The 8148-nt window shown below is 37.8% G+C and overlaps 1 protein-coding gene across 6 annotated transcripts in view; it reads left to right on the top strand.

Moving 5' to 3' along the window:
- The first annotated feature begins 943 nt into the window (after positions 1-943).
- PHF21A (PHD finger protein 21A) overlaps positions 944-8148 on the top strand; it is a 129457-nt gene continuing 122252 nt past the window's right edge. For 3 of the 6 annotated variants that reach the window (XM_087720136.1, XM_087720143.1, XM_087720139.1), the window contains exon 1: positions 944-1394. The gene's annotated coding sequence lies outside the window, so the exon portion shown is untranslated. Of the gene's footprint in view, positions 1395-1679; positions 1741-8148 lie in introns of those variants that run through there. The other 3 variants (XM_087720131.1, XM_087720122.1, XM_087720126.1) reach the window with 3 other exon arrangements.

Below are 8148 nucleotides of genomic sequence, written 5' to 3'. Positions count from 1 at the left end.
TTGGGGCGATTGTTCTTTTTTTTTTGAATTATTATTATTATTCCTGCCTTTGGTGCATCAACTTCCTGTACGGATTCTTTTGCAAATGGGTGAAGAGCACGTTTGCGAGGACACTACCAGCTTGTTCGCTGCTGCTGTTGTTGTTCTTTTCCTATTGCCCTGGTGCATTCGCTTCCTGTGCAGAATCCTTTACATTGGGGCGGGGTGGGGGGGCCGAGCGAGCGAGGATGCTCGGCTGCATTTCTCCACATTCCTTAGTGTATCCGCTTCCTGCGCAGAGCCACTTGCAATAGGGGGGGAAAAAGATGCTCGCACTTCTGGTTTCCTCTGGCTGCCGCTGCTCCCACCGCCTGCCCCAGTACATGAGCCCTGCTTCGTTTCCTCCCTCCCTCCCTCCTCTGCCTGCCCCGGTGCGTGATCTTTTCCTGCCACCACTGCTACCGCTGCTCTGCGAGAGTTTGCTGCCCTACTTCACTCTACTTTAGTTTCACTCACTTTACATCCGGGTTTTTTCCCTAGGCAATGGGTGCCGCACCACAGCCCGTTCCTTAGGCAAAGGGAAATAAATTCGCTGCACCGACACGTCAAGTAGTCCCTCTGGAGAAGCCTTGAGGCGCCCCCTCCTCTCCCCGAGCAGGCTGGCCACCCCCCTTCCTCCTTCATTCATAGGGAAATAAGGTGGGGAGCCCCGGTTGAAGGGGGAGGCCCCCTCCTCCTCCGCTTTTGTCCCCCAAAACCTCGGCTCCTTCCTTCGCTTCGGAGAGCGGCCGAAGTAAGCCGCGTTTGTGTGCGAGAGAGTTGTGTCGGGGGCGCGCGGGCAAGCGAGGGAGTCAGGAGCGCGCGCCGCTGGCAGGCCAGGCAAAAGCAAAGCAAAGCAAAGCAAAGCAAAGCGAAAAAAAAATAAAAAAAAATCGGAGGGCCGGTGGCGGAGGGATTCAGGCGTGCGGGTGCTGCGGCCGGGCCGGGTGAATGGGATTGAAGAAGAGTTCAGCTTCTCGGCTTGTTTTTGTGTCACAGTTTCTCTTCTTCTGCGCCTCTTCTGCTTCGTTCCTTTCTTCCTGCCTGTCCTCTCCTCCCCTCTGCAGGAGGAGCCCCCCTGGGAAAGGGGAAGGAAAAGGACCCCTCAGAGGAGAGAGAGAGAAGAGAAAAGCAGGAGGAGGAGGAGGAGGAGGGAGCAACCAACCAACCATCTTCCACTCCCAGCTTAGATTAAAGAAAGTGAGAGGAGGAGGAGGAGAGAGAGAGGAGCCAAGAAGAGGGGGACAGGGAGGCCCAGAGGAGCAGCTGCACCGCCTTCTCCCTATGAAGAGGACTCCTTTCCCCCTCAAAGAGAGGTCCTGCCAGGGGGACCCCAGCCAGACCACCTCGGCGGCAACATCACCACCACCAGCAGGGTGTAGTATCCCACCTTTTGGATATTCTCTCTCCCCCCCTCCCTTCTTTTCCCCTTTCTTTCTCTCCCCCTCTCTCTTCTCCCCCCCACCCCCCGGTCCTCTGTTGCCTGCCTCGGGAGTTTCGGGGGGTGGGTGGGGGGAAGAAACAGAGAAAAAGGGTGGATGGTGTGTGGGTGCGCGCTGGGAGGAGGGAGTCCACCATGGAAGACTCCGGAGCCAACTTGGAGATGAGGAACCACAACTTCAGGGTAATTCACCCGCCTCCCCCCTCCCTCACCCGGAGGTATAATGCCTAGGGATGCGGGGAAGGGGGCATGTCCTTTCTCTGTCACCTGTGAGGATTGAAGTAAGTTTCTGTGAGAGGAGGAGGTGGTGGTGGTGGTGGTGGAGCGGGAGGGGTTAGGTGACACATTGGAGAGTGTGTGTGTGTGTTGTGGGGGGGAGAGAAATGACACATTTTGCAAAGAGAGGGGAAGGGAAGAGGACGATTTTCCCCACTCCTTCTGCCCAGGATGATCTTTTTTTCTAGGCCGTTTTTCCGTGGGGTTCATTTTCTCCTTCCCTGATGCTGCCGCCGAGGAAGTTTTATTACCTTGAAGATGCTCCTGCTTTGATGATCGAGGCTTCGTAGTAAAGCTGCTGCGGCGGCGGTTTTTCCTCTCCTCCCTTCTTCTTTTTTTCTTCTTCTCTTCCCCTCTCCCCCCCTTGCCTTTTAATTTGTCTTGGTAGCCCGAGTAGTGCTGGGAAAATTCCGTTTCTTCAGCAACTTGTTATTCTGAAGTCTCTCTTGCCCCCCTCACCCTGGGGCAGCCCATTTTGCATGGATACAAAGCTCAGTGCAAGGACACCTTTGGGATTTCACACTCCTGCTCTGGCACATGTTTGCAGTGACTGGAGATGTGTACCTTCTCTCTTCTCCCTCTCTTTTCCTCCCATTTCTCTGTGTTAGGTACAAAGAGTAGTGGGGTGTATGTGGGACTGCCATTTAGTCTGGTTGTTTTGTGCATGTGTATCTTGTTACTTTTCTATGTGTTTGTTTCTTTGTTATTCTGAGCTTACTACAGATGGGATTCTGTCCCTCCCCCACTTTACATGTCTACATTTCAGTTGTTAGTTTTAGGATTAAACAATTGATACTTTTTGTTGTGGCTATAAAAAAATGAATTAGATCAACACAATGAAACCAAGTGACAGAAAATGAGGTTTTATGATCAGTATGCATTTATCTGTGATGCTTTGCTAGTGACAAGGATGTTCTAAAAGGTGTCATTCCATTTAAATTCCAGGTTATAAGTATTTATTTTAAATGACACATTTATGTGGGGAATAAAGTGTTAGTAAAATTAGTGAAAACGACTCCCAAATAAATGTGCTGTTGCCATTTACTGTGTCATGTTTGAAATAAACTTCTCTAAGTAATGATTTGTACACTTTGATGAATTAATACTTAGTGAAATCTATGTTCTTGATTATGGTACAGAGATCTTGGCTGTTGAGATTGGGTTTTTCAGATATATTTTCAATAAAGATGTTATCTTAAAAAGTTAAGACTCTTTAATACAAAACAGTATAAATATGAGGGAGGATGTTGTAAACATAATGATAAAGTTATGTGTTTTTCCACTGAATAACATTAGATTTGAAATTAGTAAACCTAGGCATGCAAATCAGAGTAAACTATTTATTATTATAGTACAGTATTCAGGAAAAGTGCAGTTCCAGCTCATTATTGTTGAAATACTATTATTCTGTAACACTAAAGAGTAGCAACAGCTTTCAGGCAAGCACTATTTACAATTTTCAAAATACATATGATTCTGTAATATCACATTCCAGTATTGCATACATACTGTCCAGTCTTAAATAAATGTATATTATATTTTTGAAATTTCAACCTTTTTGAAATAAAAAGTTTGACACCAGAAGGTTTTATAGAAAGAGAATAAGAGTTTTAGGAACTCACTTTCATAGAACTGCTTGCATTTTATTTATCATTTCCTTTGGCAGAACTTTTCTGGTTTCACTTTCTATCTCTTTCCTTTTTTTCTTTTTTCTTTTCTAATGGCCTAAGTATAGTGACCACTACAATCTGTGTATATTAGTGAATATTAAATGTTCTTTTCTTATGGAAAGTAAGTTGAAATGGGATTGAAAGTCTTGTTTAGCATGCTGGTATTTCTGCGGAAACCGAAGTTAGCTGTCATCAACACTAGTGATCTTGCTAAATGTGAGGAACTTTGCAAATCTCTAACTTTGAATATATTATAAATATATTTTTTAAAATACTTTTCACAAAATATTGTCTTACTACATAAAGGGTTGCTAAGAATTTTAAGTAAAAGCACTATTTATTTTTTACACATTCTAAGAATGTCCTCACAATTCTAATTCTATGGATTTGAGTAAGTTGGTCAGAAACTTTGGAAAGTATTATCTCTAAAGTAATTAAATACATTGTAGCAGCATATATAATTGTTCTTAAATGACAAATTCAGGATTAATTTCTCATATCTCTTCTACAATAGTGGCTATAGTAGTCTGGAGAAATAAAATAGTACATTGTTATGCTTCTTTTTAAAAATGGACCATTTGCTGGGGAAGGGGTTGTTGGCACATTTTGTTCTTTTGATTGGCATAACAAATGCCAAAAAGTTAGACTATTGGTTTAAGTTTGGGTATTTATGGGAAATTAAGGGGTGAAGGCTGTCTTGCCATTTCTCTAATATGCAGCATTGAAGATGTACTTTTTAAACAGAAGTGCGTCTTGAATTGGGGTATGTTCTGTTTTACTATTTACATATGATTGCCTTTAAAACTGATCAAATTGTTTACTTCTTTAAGACTGTACTTCTATATAAGCCTTGGTTGGTCTTCTGAGTAGACATGTTTTAAATGCAAGGAAACTGAGCCAGACTTTCTTCTGCCTTTTTTGTTCATATTATTTCAAATCAAATATAATGAATTATTACATTTTATTACAAAGTGTAAAACACAGTATTTTTGCACTGTAAACACAAACGTATGTGATACTTGGTATCAATATTGGGGCATGTTTTCAAGAACAGCTACCCCTAGACTAGTTAGACCTGACTCCCAGTGGCCATTCCCTCTGAGCTATTAAGGCTGTTGAACTCCAACAGATTTGGCGCACGAGTTAAGTGAAGCAGATCTAGACTTTATTCGAAACAATAGTTAAGCGTGGAATCAGCTTATTTTCTCTTTCAGTATTATAACAAGTTATTTTGATATTGAAGCGCTTAACATTTTTGGTACTGCATAAGTGTTCACTATTGGCCTTCAATATTTATTTCTTGTAAAAATAAAAGTAATTAAATTCCAATAATTATTTTGATGTCACCCATCTCTTAAACTTATTTTAATTGTAGCAGGATCAGATCTAATTGCATGCTTAAAATTTAATTGAAATAATACAACTTCAGGTGAAGTTTTTTCTTTTGTTAATTCTATATGGAATAAGTTTCATTGCATTTTTGGATCCTATATTTCTTATACTGTAGCATTAATAACAGAATATAATACTAAAGCAAAGTTTTACTGTTTCATTCACATACATATGGAGGAATTTTTTTTCTAAGTACTGATACCCTAATTGTAAGGCACCTATAGAGAATTTAAATTGGGGTGAATTTATTTAGTATTTTTGGAATAGATTCAGCACTAAAATTTATTGGAAACTTAAGTATTCAGGGTATTACTTTGAGTAGCTTATACCATTCCATATTAGTCCTAAAAAATTATTAAACAATGTACTTAAATGGAAGCCTGCTGAAATCAATGGGAATAACTTCTAAGTAGATATGTATAGAATTGCAATAGTGAAATTGAAACTCATGTGGTTAAAGACATGTTTTCATTCTTTTCACTTTTAAAGAATAATATAAGTGGACATACTCACAATAAATCAACTATGTGATTTATAATCTTTGTGATACTTTAAAAGAGAAGCAATAGTTAATTCTTGGTTTCATCAGAATATTTTAACATTTGGACATTTAAATTCATGGTGCTGTTATAAAAATACAGCTGACTGTAATTGTATAATGGCCCTACATTGCTGTTTTACATGGTTCCTTGTAAATTTTGGATATGAACCCATTTCTTTCTTGTTTTGTAGAAGCTTTTGAATAGTTTGGCTTTTTAAAGAACTCATGGTGTAAAGAGAGATCACTGCTTCTTCATTAGTTTAAGTTTCACATTTTACATACAGTTAATGAAGTTCAGAACTTGAACTAATATGATCTGACATAAATTGATAGTTTAAAGGATTAAGGTATTTTGGGGTAAAGGTTTTTATTTATTTACATAAATAATTGTTAATGTTCCCACACTTTTGTAGAGTGTAGGTGGTAGCCTTCACAACATTAGTTCTATGAAAAAAGCAATGTTTTGAGAGAAGGTGGGGTTTATTTTTTTGAAGGCCAGGAAATTGGGTTTATTCCATAACACAGGATACAATCACAGGGCCTTTTTGTGAGAATCCATGGGATAGGTTGAGAAAGATGGTCCTGAAAATGCATTAATTGCAAGGAGGAATAATTGATTAATTTGTCTCAGAGCTGAAAGTATTTTAGGAATGGTATATTTTATGTTGTGTAGATATTTAGAGTGTGATGTGTTTGCAGATAATTGAGTATGAAGTAGGAATATATTGACTGCAAATATGTCAGAGAATAAAGAAATCCCAAGTTATTATCTTACTGCTTTGGATATTAGACTAGGCACCATAAATGACTTCTTTACTATTACACTTACATAAGTATTGTAGATTTTATTTATCTTTGTTATTTTATTTATGCTTGTTATTGCTCAAAAATATTTTAGTAAAGTATTTGAAGAATTAAACTTACCTTAATTTGCTTATTGAGCCATAGATGTTTTAAAAGATGTTCACAAACAATTCCTACAGTAGCTATGGTATTTAAAAATCCTCTGGTTGTTAACTTTTGTCATTCATGGGGAATCTTTTAAGAAGAAAAACCTCTTTGCTGTGTTTTTTACAAGTTTTTGAGGACCAAGGTGTTTCTTAGAGTTACACTCTCATTTCACTTGGTGTCGTATTTTTATTTTCTTTCAATTCTTGTAGTGTTTTTATGAGACATTATATTGTATTTTTTATATTTGTAACATAGAAATGCTTAATGAATAATATAAAGTGAACATTTTAATATTTATCCTTGTTGTATGTTCTAAAATTTTAATCTTGTACTACTTTAAAACTAAAAAGTGGGAAATGATTTAAATGTAAAATTTCAAACTTTTAAAAGAACTTGAGATCTATATAGAAATAACTGCATTTATAAACCTTATTTATATTTAGAACAGATACAACGTAATCATTACAGTATATTAATCAAATTTTGAAAGTTTTTTTTAAATCCAGAGTAATTATTTGACACATTAGTACCATGATTTTTATAGGTTGTTATTTATAGGATATTCAACTTTGAAAATTTGAAGAGTGGCCTCCTATTTAATACTTTACTCATTATCTTCTACAACCAACTCTGGCAGTGATTATCTAAAACCAGAATTCATCCCATGATGGAACTGAAAGCTGGGAATTTTAGGATTATAGTATGTATTATATTCAAGTTACAGAGTGGACAGTAAAAAAGTGCATTTACACAAATGCTTCACTGGTTGGAAACTTATTCCATACAGTCTCTGTTTTAGTTGCTCGGGACAAAACCAATATTTTATCAGTCTAGACATATAATAGATGCAGTATTTGTCGTCAACATCGTAGATATGCAGTCCAGAAGAATGCACCAGTCCCTTGCCAGTGTGTTCTCCAGATCTTCTCCATAAGATAGAAAACATTAGCAACTGGGTTGGGAAATGTATATGGAGCAAAGGGAAACTAGTCATATATAGTATATGGAATTCTGGTTAGATCTTCTTGATTGGGATCCACAACTTACATCTAATTTACTGCAAGATGTTAACCATTGCTATCTTCCCATTTAACTTCTAATGTTACACTTCTGTCTATTGATGGTAGAACAAGCAACATATAGCAACTGAGAAAAGTTTAATTTCTACTCTTTCAGTGAAATAAAATAGTTATCACTATGCAGAAATGGGTTTTAAAACATTTATTGTTGTACTGAATAGGAAAACAATGAGAAAAGATGAAATGTGTAAGTGGTAAAATGAAAAAAAATATGAGGCCTAACACTGATCACTCTTTTTGATTGTCAGTAGGCTATTTTTTTTAAAAAAAAAATCACCAACCCTCACATAAACTGAAAATATGGTGTGTGTTTTGTTTTTTGACTGCATATGGAACACAAACTGTCAGTACTTGAAGAGCACTAGCAGAAAGGCATTGATTCATTCTTTTCCCCTCCTGCTGTGTATCCTAGTATTGTTAACCATGGCTATTTGAAGACAATATATTTGGATGCAGAATCATAGTTGATCTCCTCAGTCAATTAGCCATCCAAGCTTAAGGATCTTTTAAACCCAAACTTCTGAGTAATCACAATATTTTTTCTGATAAACTGACTTATAGTAGCCATGGCAACAGCTGTCTTGGCTTTTTATGGACAGTTCTGTTGCTGCATCTGCAGGCTTCATCAATACTTCTGCTGCCTACAGAGGAAAGTGCAATAGAACGTCTCCCTTATACTTTTAACAGCTTTGCATATTATACTGTTGCGATGTACTATTATGCACTTTCCATGTTCCAAAACTTTATAGACTGTTCTTTTTGCCAAATAATTTTTTAGAT

This window comes from Thamnophis sirtalis, unplaced genomic scaffold (assembly GCF_051295495.1).
Source record: "Thamnophis sirtalis isolate CommonGarterSnake01/CBP01778 unplaced genomic scaffold, rThaSir2_p1.2 scaffold_1, whole genome shotgun sequence".
Classification (NCBI taxonomy): Eukaryota; Metazoa; Chordata; class Lepidosauria; order Squamata; family Natricidae; genus Thamnophis; species Thamnophis sirtalis.
This window is presented reverse-complemented; position numbering and strand designations above follow the sequence as displayed.